This window comes from Carlito syrichta, unplaced genomic scaffold, assembly GCF_000164805.1.
Source record: "Carlito syrichta isolate Samal-C Ts95f unplaced genomic scaffold, Tarsius_syrichta-2.0.1 Scaffold315126, whole genome shotgun sequence".
Lineage (NCBI taxonomy): Eukaryota > Metazoa > Chordata > Mammalia > Primates > Tarsiidae > Carlito > Carlito syrichta.
Genome location: NW_007259222.1, coordinates 518,530 through 539,532, shown reverse-complemented (window position 1 = coordinate 539,532; position 21,003 = coordinate 518,530).

Sequence of the window (21,003 nt, the reverse complement as noted above, 5' to 3'; positions counted from 1 at the left end):
AGCCTGTACCTGTGTGACTGGCTTTTTCCATTTACTCGTGCGATTCTGAGGTCCATTACATTGCTACAGCTAGATGCAGCTCATCATTCACACGATTGGATCCATCGTGTGAATATAGTTGGCTCGTTCATCTGTTAGCAAGACTCTGGGTCGTCACCATGACTAGCCATACAGTGTGAAGCCCTGTGCCTAGGGGCAGGACTTTCTTGAAAGACAGCATTCTTGAAGCGAAACCGCTTACGAGGGCTTGCACGTTTTCAGCCCAAGTGGGCACTGTTGCATCTCCTTGGGATGGCTCCCAAGGAGGGTACTCTGGTTCACAGGGGCATCTGTTTCTTCTGACAGATATTTGGCTCTTGGGTTTGTTTCCCCAAAGTGAGGAGTGGTGGCTTCCTGTGGTTTTGGATCACCTGCCCCTGGTGACTGGTGGGTGGTGGGGCTGTGGCCGGGCCCAGGGGACGTAGATGGGCACGGGCCGCTCAGGGGCACTGGATCAGGGTGGTACATCGAGAATGTCCAGTCGTGCTCTGGACCTTGGCCCTGGGCTGTGAGGCCTGGTGGCCAAGAGTGGAACACTGACCACTCCTGTGGGTCCCGGAGCCTGAGGCTCAGCCCGGAGCAGGTGCGAGCGTGGCTGGTGCTCCCCCAGCCTGGCGGGGGTCGGACCAGGGTCCTTCCTGTGGGAGGGTCAATACTGCAGCTGGAGCCACTCTCCAGGTGGTGCTTCATGGTCATGTGGGTGTGGTAGTTCAGAAGCAGCTCCCCGCCCAGCTGTCCGAGTTCAGATCCTGACTGTGTGGCCTTTGCCCTGTGAAGGGACCCGTGATGGACCTCAGAATCATACGAGTAAATGGAAAAAGCCAGGTGCCTTCCTGCAAAGGGGGCAAGGTCAGCATAGCCTCACAGCATCCCGGGGAGTAGATGCCATGTGTGCAGAGGCTTGTCTCCCTGCTGGTGTGGAGTGGGAACTCGGTAGACATTTGTCGAGTGAATGTATGAGTTACTGCTCGGGGACTCCCGGTGCATCAGGCTGTGCTGCAGGCCAGCTGGGTCACAACTTTTGGGTTTTAGCCTATGAGCATTGAGGAGTTTTCAAATCAGGGACTACTTTGATCCCCTCTTAAAACAGGTGAGGAGCATGGAGTCACCTGAAAACTTCAACCCTGACATTCTTGTCACCAGCCATGAAATTGAAGTCAGGTTTTTGTGACTCCTCATTTTCACACAGACTTTACGAAATTGTTTTCTTCCCATTTTCCTCCTCTCTGAATGACTTTTCCCTCTGCCTTCTTGGTCTCTTTGAAATTCACTCAGACAGCTTTTTTTTCCCCTTTGGTGGCTCTAAGCATCCCCAAGGTTTTGGAGTCTGACCTTGAGCTTGTCTCGAGTTATAGGGCGTACCGCAGGGCCTGTGCTGAGATTCTGGAAGCAGAGTCCTGAGACTTCCAGGTGTGTTGTGGCTTTGCTGTGTGTTCAAATGTTTCATCTCAGTGGAAAGGGTCCTTTTCATCCTGAGTCTTGGGTTGAAGAGGGTGCATCTGCCCTGTAGGACTTTAGGCATAGGTGGCAGGTGGTCCCAGTCCATATGTTGACTTTCAGGGGATGGACAGCTTGCTTCCAGGGGGCTTGTGAGGGTTGCGTACTCGCTGGGCACCTCTGCCTTAATGAGTTTGGGCATTGAAGAGCCATAAAGATTTAGAAATAGAAGTGCCCTTCCTCTAAATACGTTTAGGGGAGGGCACGCTGACAGTTCTCTCCACGTTTAAATGGTTTTTATTTATTTGACAGACAGAGGATGAGAGCAGAATGGAAAGAAATAAAAGTCTCAATAGACTGGATCATTTGCATTCAGAGGACGCAATGAAAAGGACATTTAGTGGACGCAGAAGCCAGCACGGGTGAGGGCGGGGCTGAGTGTAAGAGGCTGACTTCGTAAAGTAAACACATAACGGTATCTCCTGGGGACTGGTCCGAGTCGAGACACGGAAGAAGGGCAAAGGCTGCCCCCAGAGAGGACACGGTTAGAACAACGCAGAGATCAGAGGGACAAAGGTGTAGACTTGAGGAGGAGCCACGTAGGGCCGTGTGCAAACGGTCAGAACTGTGGGGGAGGGAGGCCCGGCCGCCTGGACAGTGGACAAGATGCCATTGGTTAGGCTGCCCGCGGCTGTCCACCGCATCGCCTGAGTTTTGGAGGAACACATCCATGTGCTTGCGTGTGTGTCTGCGTGTGCACACCACATGTGGACGTTGCTGGCCTTGGTCCACCTGGATGTAAGGAGGCCTCCCGAATCCGCCCACCATCTGATTTCAGAGGTGCAGGCTGGGCTTCCGTCACTGGCTTTTTAGAACAACGACTCACTGCTCCCTTGTGTGTAGAGCGGTGTGGTGGGTGTGGTGGAGTGCCTGAGTCGTCTCTGACTTAGGAGGCCGAGGGCTTGTGGCGAGGGGTGTGCCCAGGTCTCAGAGCAAGGCGTGTGGCTGTGAGTGGGGAGCCCCTCAGCCCCGCTGCTGCCCGACCTCAGACGAGGCACCTTCCTCCCGGCTGTGCTGGTCCCTGGCCTGAGGGGGCCAGGTGGCGAGGGCCGCATCCCAGAGCTGGGCTGTGCCATGTGTCTGGGGAGCCAGACACACCAGTGTTGCTGGCATCTTGAGCAATGGAAGGGAAGGCTGGAGAGGGCACGGAGTCCCCAGGAGCCCAGATAATGTCTGCTTCAACTGTGTCTCAGCCACTGGGCACTCACTGTGTCCTGGGCACCAGGGATCAGTCCCGAGGCTTGCAAGCTCGGTTTTGTCCAATCCCCTCAGGGAACTCTGAGGTAGGGACCACCGAGGTCATGACTTCACCTGGGGGAGGTGGAGGCTCAGGGAAACGGAGGAGCTTGCTGGGACGTGGCCAGAGGCAGGCTGTGAGCCCGTGGCTTTCTGGCCACGCTTGGGGGGGGAGCGCTGGTGAGGCCGCAGCGGCTTGGCTGGGTGCTTACCCCCGATGGTGTGCGTGCTTCTGTCAGGGCTCTGTGCAGGAGCCTAGGCTGGCCTCCCCTGCGGAAGCTCTGGGCCGTGATGTCGCCGGGCCTGGCCTCGGCGTGGGTGCAGGCTGGAGGGAAGAGGCCACTGCGGAGGCCGTGAGGGCGGGTTCTGTGCCTGTCGGGCCTCTGTGTTCCAGCTGGAGAAGGGCACTGCATGGGTGTGTGCCCTCTCCAGGGGGTTCCCTCCTGGAAGCCACACCTGGCTCTGCCTGCATCTGTCCCAGTCTCCTGGTCGCCCCTGCTGGTCCTGGCGAATAGGAGGAAGACAGCCGACTGTGTCCCAGTGGCTCTTGGGTGGGAAAGCTTGGTCGTGAGGCGAGGGGCCACGTTCTGGAGTTTCCACCTGAAACTTGTTTTAGGGCAACATGTGTGGAGGTGCAGGGTCTGTCCTCCTTGGAAGCCCCATGGGAGGGAGGAGAGGAGTTCTAGGACAGACCAGGAAGGCGGCACTGATGTCCGTTCAGGCTGCTGCAGTGACTCCCTGGACTGGGCAAGTCGTGAGCAGGGGACACGGGTCGCTCTCTGCTCGGGAGCAGAGCCCAGGACCGCGGTATTGGCGGGGTTGGTGTCTGGAGCAGGCCTGCCTCATGTGCTGTGTCTAGCTGTGTCCTCCAGGGTGGAAGCAGAGGATGCTCCTTCTAGCCTCTCTCATAGGGCCCTGGTCGTCCCCCTCACAAGGGAGTGGCCTGCCCAGCCCCTGAGGCCCTGGCCCTTGATGCTGTCATACCGGGGTTTGAGTTCAGCAGTGTGGGGGGCTTGCGACACTCAGACGCAGCTGAGCCTGGAGGGAGTGTGGTCAGGAAGATGGGGGTGGGGGTGGTTTCCAGCCCAAACCTCCACATTGAGGGTCCTCGTGGCAGACCCTCCGGTGTGGCGCCGACTCGTAGGGCTGCAGAGGGAGACACAACAGGATCTCCGGCCGACGGATGGTGGCTGTGCCCTCCAGGGTGATGCAGCTGCCCACCAGGTGACCTGACCAGGGCGCCCTCGTGTCTTCAGCAGGAAGGGAGTCTCAGGCCTTTGTGACCAGAAGTCCTGCCGTCCAGCCTGGGCCCTGGCACCTGGGGGACTGCCCTGCCCCATCCCCTTGAGGGCTCTGGTGCCTGGGGACTGCCCTGCCCTGGCCAGCCTGTGCAGGGCAGCCCAGGTGGCCCAGGCAGAGCAGCCTCACCCCCCCCTTGTCACCTGCCTGGTGCCGCGCTGGTCAGGCACTCGCACATCCGTCAGCCCCTCTTGGTGTCCTGAGCTCCCTGGTCCATGGTGGACAGTTTCTCACACATCTGCCCTGCTGGGGACACGGGGTTCGGTGGTGCCCCAGATGTGAGGGCCCCCTGTGTCATGCTGGAGGTCTTCCCTGTTGTCTCAGCCCTGGTCCCCCTGGCTGGGAACATTGTGGCTCCCAGAGCACAGCATTGGGCGGGAGAGGACAGCTGGAAGGTGATTGGTTACGTTGGTCCCACACGGTTGGTGCAATGGGACATTTTATTTATTTATTTGCTTATTTATTTATTTAGAGTGGGATCTCACTCTCGCCCAGGCTGGACTGCAGGGCATGCTCACAGCCATTGCAGTCTCGAACTGCTGGGCTCAGGTGATCCTCCCGCCTCAACCTTCTAAGTAGCTGGAACTGCAGGTGCATGCCACCACACCTGGCTAATTTTTTGATTTCTTGTAGAGACAAGGTCTCACTGAGTTGCCCAGGCTGGTCTCAAACACCTGGATTCAGGCAATCCTCTTGCCTTGGCCTCCCAAAGTGCTGGGATGACAGGTGTCAGCCACCATGCCCGGTGCAGTGGAATGTTTAAATGCAAACACCCATGTCAGGGCTGTCCAGGGTGTCAGCGCAGAAAAAAGGGACTCTCTGGGCTTAGACACTGCTTGTCTGTCAGGATTACAGCTACTGGTGAGCTGCCCTCCGACTGGGCTTACTTTGGATTTTGTTGAGTGGCTTTGCATTTCTCCACCGTTCGTGAATGCTAGAACCCCAAGTGTGAGCAGACACTTTAATGAGACTGCTTCAGCTGTTTTCTCCCACATTGGAGTTGTTTTTCTTTGCATGCACCGGGGTGCTCTGTTCTGGTCTGGGTGTCTGCCCCACGCTGGTTTTGCAACCATGGTGAGGAAAGATGGCAGTAGGCCCTCCTTGGATCTGGGCCTAGTGCGGTCGTGGTGGTTCCAGAATGCAGGTGTTGGCGTCTCTGCTTGGTGGACACGCCTGCGAGGGCCCTGGGCACCCATGCGGGCTGGCAGCTGTGGAATTGCTCACAGACCCGGCTGGGTGGAGGGCCCTTTGAGCTGTGGCAGGAAACAGCTGCTGTTCCCTGCTGCTACTTGATGATCCTGGCCAGCGCCGGCCTCGCCCAGCGTATGCCCCTCGCACCCTAGGCAGGTGCCTTTTTTAGCCCGGGAAGCTGCTGGTGGGAGGGAGCAGGGGTCCCAGAAGGCACGTTGTGTTTGGCCTGGCCCCCCTGCAGGCCATGTGAACGTTGGCCTTCTCAGGGTGGGAGAAAGTCGGCTGTGGGTCTCTGCACTCCTGGCCCCTTTGCTTTAGGTTGTTGGGGTTCAGTTCCCTCTTCGGAGGCTTTGGGATGAACAGAGTTAAAACCTGCAAGTGAGCTCCTGTGAGAGCTGGTAAGGTACGCCGGCCCTGTCACGCCTGCAAGAAACGTGCGTGATGCCCCATGTGGACGGCTTTCTGAGGGCTCCTGCCTTGAGTCAGCCTGGCTCATGCCATTCCCCAGGCCTGTTGCTCCCATTGGCCAACTGTAGATCAATGTGGAGCTTCCTCTGGAGGGAGGTCCAGGCTGTGGTGAGCTGTGATCGTGCCTCTGCACTCCAGCCTGGGTGACAGAGCCAGACTCCAACTCAAAAAACAAACGTTAGAGAAAGCCTCTTAGCCCTTGGCTGGAAATATCTCAGCCGACTGCAAGTGTTCTTGTCTTCAAAATAACAAGGTGATGGAAAATTTTAAAGCATAGGGTCTCTTAATTGGGGCTTAATTTCCACTGAAGTATTTTTATAAGATTTATCACTGTGTTTAGTAGCTCCCTAATGATGGTGTCGATTTGCATAATGCTGATTATCCAGGCAATTCACAGTAATTCTAGCTCTGTCTTCATTACCAGGTGGCAGCTATGATCCCCATTTTATTGCTGGGGAAATTAGGGCTTCATACAGGGAAATAAATGACCCCTAGAAAGTCAAAGTAGAGAAGGGAATTCCTGCCTTGACCTGTCCTGTTTCCTTTGTGTGGTTGGCTTTATCGGGACGTTTGTGACATGGTTTATTCGCTCCTGTTAGGGAGCGATCCACTTGCCGGTGACTTAGTTGGTTGAGTCACCTCTATTTAAGATGGGATTTCTGCTTCTGTTCATGCACATATCATGGACGTTCTCATTCCCTTCGCTCCCAGCTGTGAGGGTTAATGAATGATTGTGAACTTTGTTAAACAGTCTGGGGGGATAGCACTGTGGGAAATGATATTTTCTTAATGAGAAACTCGGCTTCGGCTCCTGGGCCTCCTGAAGGGTGCCTCTGGTTTTCTAAGTGTGAGCTGCAGGTATGTAGAGAGCCTTATCTGCTCACCCCGTCCCAGCCAGCAGAGGGCTTCCTAATGGCCCCCAAGAACCAGACGTTCTGAAGTAGCTTATTACCAAACCGCTGTTATTAAATGATTAAGTGTATTGTTAAAACACTAATGAGGACATTTCTGAGAGTTTCCACTTGGAGAAGTTGTTACTGTTACCACACAAATGTGTTTGATGTCAGCCGAGACCAAAGGTGGGTGATGTGTCCTGCCCAGAGTTTAGGCACATGGGCGGTTTGGTTGAGTGAGTCTTGGGAATGGCGCTTGGAAGCAGTTATGGGAGGCCGGGGTCACTGCTGACCCCAGGGGTGCTGAGGCATCATCCACACACTGGCTGGGGGAATCTCCAGTACAAGAGAAAGAAAAAACCCGCAGATGGCCTTTCCTGCTAGAGCCATGGTCTCTTCAGCACTGGGACTTGGGGCTCGAGATCACAGGTCGCACTTGGGGGAATTAGGTCTGGGCAGCGGGCAGGCTGAGTCCCAGGGAAGGAGGGCTTGAGTGAGTGGCTTGGCACCAGGGCTTCCTCTCTGCTTCTTGGCTGTGTGACCTTGGCTGTGTCATAACCGCTCTGGTCTCAGTTTCTTCATGTGCAAAATGGAGGCAGTGGCCACCTCAGGCACGGTGAGGATGAAATGCTAGAGCGTGTGTGAGTAAAAGGGGGCGTCTCTGGGCTCTTATCATCGAGAACAGCCATGGAGACCTTGGGTCCTACGGCAGGCACGCCGGTGCAAAGCCTCATTTACTGAGCTCCAGGAGCATGTCCCGATGTTGTGTAGAGGGTCTGATGTTGTGACTGCCACCCCTCTCTTCGGGGACGGAAGTCCATCTCTGTGGGCCCCCATCGCCTGCAGTTTGCTGAAACGCCTTGGAACCAAGCGAGCTTGACACCCCCACAGAGTGGCATTTCCTGGCTTCACTTTTGGAGGGAGTCAGCTATGTCCCTGCGTGGCCCAGCCGTGACCTGAGTGTGGGTAGGGGTCTGAGGTGCCTCCTTGGTTTCCGGCCAGAAAAGCTGTGTTTCCCACTTCTGGGCCTTCCACGAACCGCTGAAGGCTGCTTGTCTCCTGGCTGTGTGGCCTGGACTTGGGGCTCCGTGGGCCCTCTGTCTTGGGACCTGGATGCTGGCTGCTCCTGTTGCAGCCGGGCCCCCCGTTCAGGGCCAAGGCGTGTGCCCCGCGCCAGGGAGCAGGTCCCCGCTGATTTCCTAGTGCTGGTGTCACAGAATCACGCCCCCTCTCGGGCCTGGAGGTCAGAGCCTGGCATCTGGGCATGGACACGGCGTCCCTCCGCTGTGGCTCTGGTGGCTTCCTGGCTTGTGGCCACTGCCCACACCTAATTCCTCCAAGCGTGGCCTGTAGCCTCAAGCTCCAGTCCTCAGCTGCTCCAATGTCTAGCAGGGTGACCTCCTTATGTCCCTCCTGTGCTTCCTCAAGCGAGTCTGCCCCTGCGTCCGGTCGCCCCTCTGTGAGGACTTGGCCATGTTGGGTCAGGGCCGCCTCCCTCTACCTCGCTCGCCTCTGTGATGACCTTGTCATGTTCTGAGGTCCTGGTGTCCGGACACCCGCATGTTGTATGTGGGATGCAGCCTTGCTCGTGTTCGTAGCTCTGCCACGGGCTCATCTGGGAGGCTGTCTCCTTCCTGCGGCCCGGCGCCCTGCTTCCCTGCTCCTGTCCACGTCCTCACACTGCCCGCAGACTGCAAGGCTCACTCCACGCGGCCATGCCCCCTGAGTTCACGACGCTCTGCTCTGGTCCTCTCCCAGGGCCGAGACTTGAGGTGGCCTTGCGACATGTCTTGTCTGTGTCTAGGCCTGGCTGCTGCACACGGACTCGAGCTGGGAACCTGGTGGCCGTCTCCCGCGTGGGAGCTGCTTGTCTCCTCTCCGAGACACTTTGAGAATGAGGACTGTGTCTCCCTGTGCTGGGTGTGTGGGCTCAATAAAATGTGTTGTCAAGGTCAATGTGGGCAGTGCCTTTCTGCTTTAATGTGGCTGCGGGAAGCACTTGGGTGGTGCGCGGCTGGCACGGTCTTCCACGGGCGCCGCTGGTTGCTGCTTCCTCCTGTGGCGCCTCAGGAGCCACGGGGCCTGGCATGGCCTGAGGTGGGGGAGGAGGTGGGTGTGCAGTCCTTGGATGGGTGCTTACCTCCCTGGCGCTGTGCTTGGACTTCTGTGCTTGGGCCGCTGTACTGGGGTGGCAGAGGGATGGATCCACCCCAGACCCTGGGAGCGGGATCTCACGTGGAGAAAGGGTTGCCAGGTCCAGGGTCATGAGATGAGGTCATCCTGGATTATCCAGGGGCCCCCAAGGCCAGTGACAAATGTCCTTACGAGACGAGTTTGCTCATTAAGAGGGTTTTTTCCTCCTTCTTCTTGAGAAATTGCCGTGTTCTTGGTTTCATAAAGTACTGGCTGAAACAGACGATGCCATGTTTGGGAAAACAGCACACTGGTTTGCTGAGAGATTTGGGGCTCCCACCAAAATTCTAGAAAGGGCCGTCACACTGCTGATTGCAAAGCAAGCATCTTCAGCGGTCGTGTGTGGCCACCCTAGAGCTGCAGCCAGGCTCCGCACCATCCCTGCGGTCTGTCCTTGCGGTTGTCTCCACACCGGGCCCAGGACGTGGTTCTGGCCTGGCCAGCCGAGCAGCATCGAGTCTCTGAGAGGCCAGCCACGGGTCTGGCCATGTAGAGCGCCTCCCCCATGCAGGCCACTCTCAGCACCCAGAGGCTCCAAGGAGACCCTCGTGTCACAGCTGGTGTAGACAGGAGCTCTGGGAGCCTCTGGCTTGGTGGGCACCGGGGGGGGGTGAGGGGAGTGCTCACGACCCGCTTAGCAGGCTTACCTTTGCCGCAGAGTACATGGTGGCCCCGTGGCTCCTTGTGCCTCCTTCGCCCCACTTTGGCACCATAGCTCCCCGTTGTGTCTGCCACTTGAGTTAATAACCCTTGAGCATTTGCGCTTTCCTTTGGGCAGTTAGCACGGGGCAGGTTCCTGCTGGTCTCGCAGGGCCACCTCTCTGCAGCAGGACTTTCTGGAGAGTGGGATGGTGCAGCTCAGACTCTGTCTGGGACCTCTCTGCCTGGGCTCTGGTCCTTCTCTGGGTCCCCGGGAGGCACCTGGTAGAATTCAGCTTATGGGGGGTGCAGCGGGCAGAGTCCTGGCTGGGAGTGGGAGGAGAGGGCAGGAGCACCCCACACCTATCTGGAGGGAGGGTTTTGGCAGGAGGCTTACACAGAATGTTGGTGGACAGATGCTGCCTTGCTCATGAGAGATACACGGCAGGCACGGAGGGCCTGAGAGGCTGCTTCCTGGGGGGTGTCTGGGTGTGACTGCCCAGTTACCTCCAGGAAGAGACCCAGTTCTGAGAATATTGTATGTGCAGTGCCTTGGGCAGATCACAGGAGAGAGAAATCATTCCATTTTGTACAGAAGGAAAGAAATTTGAGCAGACCTTGTAAAGTGTATTATAAATGTCTTGCCACCAGGATATTCTTTTTTTTTTTTTGGAGTAGGAGGCTTGCTCTGTCACCCAGGCTGGAGTGCAGGGGCACGTTCATGGTCACCAAAGCATTGACCTGCTGAGCTCAGGCGATCCTTCTGCTTCAGCCTTCTAAGTAGCTGGAACCACAGGCATGGGGCACCATGCCCAGCTAATTTTTTTGATTTATTGTAGAGACAAGATCTCACCAAGTTGCCAAGGCTGGTCTTGAACCCTAGGTCTTGGGCAATCCTCTTGCCTTGGCCTCCCAAAGTTCTGAGATTACAGGCTTGAGCCACTGTACCTGGCCAGCCACCAGGATATTCTTAATGTTCAGGATCAAGTTTTATCTTGGAATTTAAGCTGTTGTATACTGTGATGTGCTCACCTCAGGACACATGTAGGATGATGTCTAGTCAGGCTTGGATGGGTCTAGTTAGGGCAATGAATTTCCCTAAATGTTGGCAGCCCATTTTTCACTCCCTGATGCCCCTGCTGGTTAGGTGGCTGGCGGAGGGGCTCAGCCTCATGGCTGCTCATGGCTCCTCTGTCCGGCAGAGCAAGGCTGCTGCCTGGGACATTGCCGCAGCCGGGGAAGGGTTGCGGGAGCCGTCATGTGCTGCCTCTTCTGTTCTTTGCCCCAAAACCCACATGCAACACCCTCTCCATATTCCATCCACGAAACCAGTCGCATGGCCTTGCCTGACTTGGGAAAGGGGGCTGTCGGATGAGGGCCATGACTGCCACACACGACACACACAACACTGCCACACATGACACTGCTGGCAGTGTGTTGAGCCAGCTCAAGCCTGAGGTGCTCTAGGCTCGCTCACTTGATGAGAAGGTCAGGGCCGTGTCTCTGGGCCTCTCCCACCAGGCAGACTGCCTCACTTTCCTTGCGCTCAGCAGACCTAGTGGCGTTGAGTGAATAGGGCCCTTAAGACCCATTGGCATTTGGTCTGATCCACTGGGCTGCCTCTCAGAAGAGTCTTGCTAATGTGGCCTGTCCTTGAGGGGGCTCCCTGCTGCCTGTGGCAGGTCTGTGCAGTGGGACAGGCTGCCGATCTTGATAGCAGGAAACCATGGGGGCCCCTGCTTGTTTTCAGGGATCACCTCCTTGAAACCCTCCAGGGAACACTGCTCTGCAGATCTGGTGGCCATCGGTGCCCATTAGCCAGTGGCTGGGGCTCGGCTCGGCTCTACCTGCGTCCTGGTCCTGATCATCCACGCGTGCTGCCATTTTGCACTGGCTAGTTTTGGAGATCCTCAGTTTGCCACCATCTGTTCAGGGGTTGAAAGCCCACCCTTCAGGGTTGTCGTGGGGGTTTATTCATAGCTTGTTAGTTCCTGGGGCAGCTGGCCATGATGAATTCCTATCCTCTGGGTGGTTTAGAACAGAAAATTTCCTCCTCTTCCTCTGGAGGACTGAAGCCAGGCTGGGCGTCTGCAGGGCAGGTCCCTTCTGGAGGTGGGGGTGGGGTGGGGTAGAGGGATGGTTAAGGGGAAGCCATTCGTGTCTGTCCCCCCACTGTTTCCTGCAGTGCCCGCGGCCCTGGCATTCCTGGGCTCATTGCCACAGAACCTCAGCTTCCGCCCCTCTGTGCGTGGCATGCCTCCCTGTGTCTGTTCAAACATCCCTCTTCTTCTGAGGATGCCAGTCACTGGATGGTGACCCCAATCCACTGGGAGCCCTTCTTAACCTCACCGTGTCTGCAGAGACCCTCTTTCCAGTTGAGGCCACGTCCCAGGTGTGGTTAGGCCTTGGACACGTCGCTTGGGGGACGCAGTGCTGTCCTCAGTACCGTGGTGGCACACTATCACAGTGCCCACATGCAGCAGGCCTTCAGGAAGTGAAAGCGTCCGTTCTTCCTCTGTTAGGGCTAGGGACGCCCAGGGAGCATCTGCGTCTTGGTGTCTTCAGACCCTTGAGGTAGCGAATCAGAAACCAGAGCATTTTCTGTCATTCTCAGTAGCGAGTGGCTCTATTTGCAGTAAACGCTCTCTGGGTGTGTGAGAGCTGCCGTACCTCTCAACTAGGAATGCCGTGGGTGACTGGAATCTGACTGTGGCCCAGTGCTGCTGTGGGCTCCTTGGGGCACTTTTGTCTTGTTTAACAATGCAAAACAGAAACTGCACACAAATATCTACTCCAACCGAGTCCTGTAACTCTTGTTTCTTTTACCTCCAGGCCCTGCAAGGATGGGGGCTGAGTCTCTGTCTCCATAGCTCACGTTCCACACTGCACTTGGACATGGGAGATGAACCATGGCCAAGGCAGAAGGACAGAAACTCGCCTGCAGGGCTCTGCCGTGTTTGCAGGCTTTGTGAGGGCCTCGTGCTTAAGGCATGTGGGAGTGGCGTTTCATCCTTCGATTTCACCGATGCATCCTGGTCCCTTCCTCTGATGGTGACAGCTTCTTCCAGACACTCCATCTCTATTGCTGACATAGAACCCGGGGCGGCCAGGGTGTTCCCAGAGTCACGGGCCGTTGCCCTTGTGAGCCTCAGTGGGCACATGGCTGCCACAGCCAAATTATCACTGCAGGCTTGCAGGGGCAGGGAGGGCTTTGGCTGTTGCCTCTCTCCTTGCATTGGCTCTATGACAGCTGCGACTGTAGCCACATTCTGCGTGGAGCAGTTCATAAGCTGAGCAGCTGTGCATGTGTGCATACATGTGTTTGTGTGTGTGTCTGTCTCTCGGGGAGGCTTGGAGTTCTGGCCTCTCACCACTGGGCTGGACGCTTGGGGTACCCTTCGTTTGAGACCCCAGGATGCAGGCGTTTCCCTCTTGGAATGGCAGCTGACTTAAACAGGGACATTTAGCCATGACCAAGTTCTCCTGAGAGTTCACACCTCCTGTCTGCATCTCGATTTGTTTGGACACTGATGAAGTTCGATGTCTCTGAGTGACCGATCTTCATGATGGCCAGGAGGCCGTGGTGGCCCCAGAACTTCCCATACTGAGCAACAGGTTGGATCGGGAAAACAACCCTGACCCCACTGGTCTTTGCTGCTTTTGCCCCTGTGAAAGCCCCTGAGGTGATTTTTTTTTTTTAATCACAGAATGGTAACTATCCCTCAGTAACCCTCCAGCCCCGTGAGTTAAAACTTTGTTGACAGTGACCCAGGGAAACACATTTGTATGTCCACACAAAAATGTGTGCACGGATGGGTCGGAGCAGCAGTGTTCCTTGTAGTTTGAAAAAAACTCCTGCGTTGGTCAGTGAGGAATGGGTACACAGGACGTGGGGTGTCCATTCAGCGGGGCATTATTCAGCCACACACGGACCATGTTCTGACACATGCTATGACACGTGTGAACCCTGGACACATGATGCCAGCAAAAGCAGCCCGTTCGAGAAGACCCCATATCGGGTGACTCCATCTGTAGCAAACGTCCAGGTGGTGTTGCCTCGGGCTGAATGGGTGCTTGGAGGAAACAGGGAATGACTGCTACTGGGGGTGGGCTTTCCTTTTGGGACCATGAAATGCTCTAAAGTTGATTGTGGTGATGGTTGCATGACTCTGTGGGCGTACCAAAGTCCACTGAGCTGTGTGCTTTAGTGGGTGTGTGAGTTTTGTCTCTCAGTAGAGCTGTTAGAATCACATTTCCATTGCAGACCAGGACATTTATGTAAAGGTGAACCAAAACCTACTCTTTCTGTGTCTGATATATTGTGACGTGTTCTAATCTTTGCTGCTCCGTTTCTTTTTTTTTTTTTTGAGTGCAGGGCTGCACAATTTGTAAGTGCCTTTGTAAGCTGAGACTTCACACTGGGGCTCCGACTCCCATTTCACCGTGCTAGCCAAGAACTTGGTGTTTTTTAAACGTGATTTAAAAGATTGAGCAAAATTGGGGCTTTAAAAAAGGCACTGGCAAGGATCCACCTCCTTATCCACCCTTCACCTGGGTCTGGCTTGGCACAGAGAAGACGGAGTGTTCAGTGCACAGACCCCCTGCTGCCTCTGCCCACAGTGGGTGCATTTGTTTATTTTTCAGGCAGAGATGCTGTTTTCCCAGCACTGCAGACTAAAGGCGTTCTGCATTGCCTGACTTCCAGCCTTCCCCTGAAAGTAAACTCTGAGCAGGGGATAATAGAAAGTGCAAAAATACAGCAGGAAATCAGGGAGAGAGAGGAGATGGTGCCCTGCGGCTCTTGAGCCCTGACCACGCCCTGACCACACACCCCGAGGGAGTCTTTGCAGGCGGGAGGGGACGGGGCACAGAGAGGCCATGGGAGACCCAGGTGAGGGCATCTGGCGCAGGAGAGGCAGAAAGGCTGTTGTGGCTCAGGTGTTAGGCTGAGAGGCTGTAGGGGCCCAGTTTGGGGCACCCTTCGCGGGAGAGGCTGAGAGGGGTCCGGTTCGGGGTACCCCTCGCGGGAGAGGCGGTAGGGTCCCGGGTTGGGGTACCCCTTGCGGGAGAGGCTGAGAAGGCTGTGGGGCTTCAGGCTGAGGTCTCCCTCGGGAGGGAGGCAGAGAGCGGCTGTGGGGGGACATCCCTCACAGGAGCGGCTGAGAGAGGCCGTGGGGGGCCCAGGCTGGGTTCTCCCTGTGAGAAAGACTGTGGGTGCCCAGTTTGGGGTGCCCTCACAGGAGAGCCTGAGAGAGACTGTGGGGGCCGAGGTTGGGGGATCCCTGTGGGAGAGTCTGAGGGAGGCTGTGGGGATCCAATTCTGGGCAGGCCTCCTGGGCGAGGTTGAGTGAGGCCATGGAGAACCAGATGGGGGTACCCTTCCTGGGAAAGGCAGCGAGGAGCTGTGGGAGGTCCCGTCTGGGGTGTCCCTCACGAGAGACGCGGAGAGAGGCTGTGAGTGTTCAGGCTTGGGTGTCCCTCGTGGGAGGGGGAGAAAAAGGCCAGGGGTGCCTGGGTTGGGAAATCCCTCCCAGGAGAGGCTGAAAGAGGCCAGATTGGGGTGTCCCTGTGGGGATGGCAGAGAGGGGCTGTGGGAGGTCCAGCCTGGGGTACCCCTCGCGGGAGACGCGGAGGGAGGTAGTGGGGGCCCAGGCCAGGATCTTTCTCATCGGAGAGGCAGAGAGATGCCGTTGGGGCCCAGGTTGGGGCATCTCTCCTGGGAGAGGCAGAGAGAGGCCCTGGGAGGTCTAAGCTGGGGTTCCCCCTGCAGGGGGGGCTGAGAGGGACCTTGAAGGGCCCAGTATAGGGCATCCCTGTAGGAGAGGCTGAGGGGGCCTGTGGGGGCCCAATTCTGGGTGCCCCCCATGAGGGAGCCTGAGAGAGGCCACAAGGGCCCAGGCTGGGGCGTCCCTCACAGGAGAGGCCGAGAGAGACCGTGGGGGCCCAGTGGGGGTGTTCTTCATGAGAGTGGCTTCGCTGCCCCAGGGTTTGGCAGTTAAGACCTGTGGCCTCGCATGGATCGGAGGCCATTTCAGGGCCAAGGCTGTCTTTCACCAAGTTTTCTCAACCTTTGGAAAGAACAGGCCACCTCCTTAGTTAACTATGTGCATAAATATTTACCCCTCCCAGCAGGGCTATTTCCCGTGTTGAAAAGGACACACACAGATGTCAAGGGTTTCTTTTCTTCCTTCTTTAATGAGTTCAGTATTAGTAAAAGGTGCCATCTCAGGAACAGAGAACCTTCTGTTTAGGGTCTGCACTGAGGTCCAGGGCGCAGAGACAGGGGAGGAGCAGCCTGTCCTGCCCAGGTCTGACTTTCAGCAGAGTCCCAGGGGCCCTTTCTAACAAGGAGGGGACCCACCGTTGGCTGCTCTTCATGACAGCGGGGAGACTGCAGCCAGGGTTTGGTTCCTGACCATCGCAGCAAAGCAAGTATCAGTCGAGCCAGTGGCACGGGGCTTTTGGTTTCCCAGTGTGCATAAAAGCCATGCTTGAACTCTCCTGCCATCCGTTGGTGTGGAGTCGCATGATGTCTAAAAACAGTGCACAGACCTTAATTAAAACATCTTCTTGCTAAACAGTGCCTGCAGGTGTCTGAGCCTCTAGCGAGCTGAAATCTTCTGCTGAAGTGTCTCACCCGATGTTGGTGCTGCTGACTGACGGGTGGTGACTGTTGAAGGATGGGCGGCTGTGGCAATCACCCACAGTAAGGCAGCCCTGAAGTTTGCCCCATCGGTGGGCTTTCATGAGGGATTCCCTGCGTTTTTGATAGCATTTTGCCCACAGCAGAACTCTCGAAACTGGCATTGGCCCTCTCAAACCCTGCCGCTGCTTTATCAGTTCAGTTTATGTGATACTCTGATCCCTTGTTGTCATTTCAACCGTGTTCACAGCATCTTCACCAGGAGCAGAATCCATCTCAAGACACCGCTTTCTTTGCTCATGTGCAAAAGGCAGCTCCTCAGCTGGTCACGTTTTATCCGGAGATGACAGCAAGTCCGTCCCATCTTCAGGTTCCACTTCTAATTCTAGTTCTCTTGCTGTTCGACCACGTCTGTGATGACTTCCTTCACTGAAGACTTGAGCCTCTCAAAGTCATTCCTGAGGGTTGGAGTCAACTTTTAAAAACTGTTCTTGTTGAAATTTTGACCTCCTTCCATGACTTGTGAGTGTTCTGAATGGCATCTAGGATGGTGAATTCTTTCTAGAAAGTTGTCAGTTGACTTTGTCCAGATTCATCAGAGGAATCTCTATCTGTGGCATTATGAAATGTATTTCTTAGAGATTAAGACTTGGAAGCTGAAATGACTCCTTGATCCATGGGCTGCAGAGTGGATGTTGTGTTAGTGGCATGAGCATAACATTTACCTTCTTGTATGTCTCTGTGGGAACTCTTGGGTGACCAGTGTGTTGTTAGTGAGCAGTTGTATTTTGAAAGGAATCTTTTTCTGAGCAGTAGGTCTCAACAGTGGTCTTAAAATATCCAGTAAACCATGTTGTAAGCAGATGTGCTGCCATCCAGGCTTATCAAAGCATCACTCCATTGACAGAGCACAGGCACCGGGTAGATTTAGCATAACTTTTAAGGGCCCTGAGATTTTTGGAATGGTGAGTACTGACTTCAACCTGAAGTCACCAGCTGCATTAGCCCTAGTGAGAGCCAGCCTGTCCTAGGAAGCTTTGAAGTCAGGCATTGTCTCCTATAGCTAGGAAAGTCCAGGTGGTATCTTCTTCCAATAGAAAGCTGTTTCATCTCCACTGAAAACCTTTGTCAGTGCAGCCACCTTCGTCAGTGACCTAAGCTGGATCTCTCGGCAAACTTGCTAGAGCGCCTCCTCGTGCTCTTGCTGGTCACCACCTGGTGTGGAGACGGCGTCTTCCCTCGCCCCTGTGAGCCAGCCTCTGCCAGCTCCGGCTCTTCTCCTGCAGCTTGCTCCCTCTCTCAGCCTTCTCAGGAGTGGAGGGAGTTGGGCCTTGATCTGGCTTAGGCTCTGGCTCAAGAGGGTGTGCAGCTGATATGAGCTTCTCTCTGGGGCACTCAGACTGCCTTCATATTTGCAGCTGGTCTGTTTTGCCCTCTGGTCACCACGTGTTCACTGGAGTGGTGCTTTCAGTTTCCTTAGGATCCTTTCCTTTGCCTTCGTAGTGTGGCTGGCGGCACAAAAGTCCTGGCTTCTAGCCTGTCTCGGCTTTTGACTGCCTTCCTCACCGAGCTTAGTCCTTTCTAGCTTTGACGTAAAGTGAGAGATGTGTGACTCTTCCTTTCACTGGAACTTTGGGGCCGTCGTAGGGTTATTGAGCAGCCAATTCCATGATTAGGGCTCTCAGGGGCTAGGGAGAGAGATGGGTCGGCTGGGTGGTGGAGAAGTTGGAGCTGACGTGTTTATCGAGGGAGCTGTTTTCTTCCGGGCGTGGGCCGAGGTGCCCCAGAGGAATCACCTGGTGACATCAGAGATCACTGATGGCAGATTCCATCACGGATGTCACAGTGAACTCATCTGAAATAGTGACGCAGACACATGAAGGGGCATGTGGTGGTGGGAAACGGTGCTGGTGGGCTTGCTTGACGCAGAGGACCACAGACCTCGCCATGCCCATGGGGTACCGCCGAGCGAGGTGTGCCTGTGCTGTCCCGTGCTGGGTAGAGGACTGCTGTCCTTCCCCAGCTGATTGAGAGGGCCGGGCTTGGAGCACGCTGAGGGAACAGGAGCCACAGGCCTAAAACCATCATGGAAGCTGTTCAAGGTGAGAAGCTCTGGCCCCCACAACACGGGCATCGTTTCGATCACACCCTCCCGACACCTCGGCAAGTGGCCAGAATGCTTCAGGCTTCGGAGACCTGGTTTGATCTGCCCTTTCGTGTGCTGGCCAGGTGTCCTGGGGAATGTTGAGTCTGTCATTCAAGGCCTCAGTTTCTCATCTACCCAATGATGACAGTCCCCTTGCCTTATGTGGCGATGGACAACGGAGCATGCAGTGGCACAAGCACAGCACTTGGCCTGCGGGACGGGCCATGGTGATGGCTGTTTCACGATGACGTGGAGCCTTTCTTGGTCCCATTTTGCAGGCCAGGAAGGACAGTGAGTCTCCAACACGTGTGACTTGCTCGTAGCTCACCACTGCATGAGAGGGGACCGGGACTCCACTCGTAGGAGGGACTTGGAGGGGCCAGGACCTTGACTCACAGGAGGGGGCCAGGATGCCACTCCTAGGAAGGGGCTGGGACTTGACTCTGGCCCTCCTGTTTTTACCACTGGCCTCTTTGCTTTTGCTGGATGCTTGACTGGGGACGTCAGGCTCAAGGAAGGGGCACAGTGAGGCTACTGGGCCAGTGCTGCCTTTTTGGGTGTGAAGGTCTTCTCTGGAAGGGCATCGATCACCCAGCCAGCTGTGAGGAGAGATCAGGGTGTCCACTGGAGAGGCCATCACCCAGCCGAGCCTCCATCCTCCACCCTCTTCCTCCACTCTGGGATTACTGAGGCTGAGGAGGTGTTCTGCCTCCATTTTGAAGAACACTGAGCTGCGTGACTTTCCCGCCATCCAGCCTTAGTACCCATGGCTGTTGAGGTTACAGTCTGTCATGGCGGAGAAAGGCCTTTCCCTCCTTGCTCTTCTCTGATGCTTGCAGATGCTCCTGGTGGGGAGTCCAGGATGGGGCCTGCTCCTGGTGGGAGCCGGCGCAGACACGCCACAGATGGTCACGCATCCAGGACGGTTGACTCAGGCTCCCAGGCTCCCAGGCTCCTCCTGCTGGGGCGCATGGCGGCATGTCCTTGGTCAGGCTTAACTGCATGAGCGTTGCAGGTCTGTGGGCAGTGTGCTCAACAACAAACCCCACAGAAACACAGGGAACATGCCTAGAGTGATCACCTTCTGGGGAAGAGAAGCCTGGCTCCCCTTGGGAAGCTTCCTCTGTGGCTCGGGGGTGTAGACGTGCCCTGGGGTCTACGGCTGGTACGGGCTTTAGATCCCCGATCGGGGTCCTGACCCAGCGGCTGCAGGAGTCCTTGGATCTAGTGTGTAATACAACAGCACCTCACCATGGGCTCATTGCCCCCGCGGTTGTTGCTTTTGTTCCAATGGCTCATCGCAGTCAGGCCCTATTAAATTGAGCCATTTAGCTGACACTTGACGTCTTTAGGGAGATGAATTGCCCTATGGCCTGGTCACCTCCACTTTGGGATTTGATCTTTGGTACAAGCCCCTGGAGAGTCGTTTGGGCAGATGGCTGTGTTCACAGAGCCCATATTTCAGTCGCTCAGGTAGCACATGTTTGACGGGGCCGGCTCTGCACCAGGCCCGGGGTGTCTGACGAAAGGAAGGTGGTGTGGGCTCTGCTCTGAAGGGGTGCACTGCTTTTTTTCAGTCCTGAAACATTGTTTGGGCACCTCAAGGCCTTGTGATCTGTGTGGAGGGCAGATGTGCAGTGGGTCAGCGGGGCGCAGTCCCCGGGGAATGTACATCTCAAGAGGCGTGGGATGTGCTGCGGGCCTGAGGAGAGAGAGACCCCTCCAGCAGCTGGATGGGAGTTTTGCGAGAGGAGGCGGGTGTGACAGATCCTGGAGGATGTCCTGTTTGCTAAGAGGCGTGGATGGGGTCCACACCAGGGTTGGTGGTGCCCACTCCTCAGGGACACAGCCGCATCTGGGCAGCGCGAGCTGGGCATCCTGCAACCCCGCGTTGTGCCTAGAAGGCTCTGTTGGTGCCATAGAGACAAATCGGGGAGGATGAGCCGGGCATCCTGTGACCCCAGGCCATGGTCCGGAAGCTCTGCTGGTGCCCGTGGAGACACGTCAGGCAGGGCGAGGATACTTGGGGCTCTGTTTGCAGTGGGGAGTGTTGGAGGGGCTCGTTGCTCTCTCGGGGCTGCGTGGATGAAGAGCCGTGGCAAGGGAGGCTGCCTGGCAGCAAAGACGAGCGGGCCAGGCCTCCACACCAATATGAGGAACACTCCAAAGAGACTTGGAGTGGGGAGAGGGTCTGCATGGAGTGATGCCACCATGCTGGTGCGAGATTCATGAGGGGCCGGCTCTGTGTGGACGTGCTCTGTAATGTGTTTGCTTGTGTAAGTGTGTGCCCTGTGAATGTGGGCTGCACACCACCTGTGCAACCTGCATGTGTGTCACATGTGCATAGTACTCACAGCATACCCCCACAGAACACGTCACACATGTGCATGTTACACACATCGTATTCACACACATCACTCACGTGCATACTGTACACATCATATCCACACAGAGCATGTCATATAAGTGTGTATTATACGTAGCATATCCACACAGAGCACGTAACGCAGGTGCATACTATACATACCATGCCCACACAGAGCATATCACATGCATATCCACACAGTACGTGGTGTTTTGTGTCTGTGCACACAACAGTTTTTGTGGTGAAATTGGAGTGGGAAGGGAGATGTTTGTGGGGACCGTGGGCCTCCAGGGAGGAGCTCGGGGGTAGGACGCGGGGTGGGGCACTCCCACTGTCTGCCCCCGGGGAAGCAGTGATGAAGTCTTTGTGGCAGATACGGCTCTTCATGAACGTG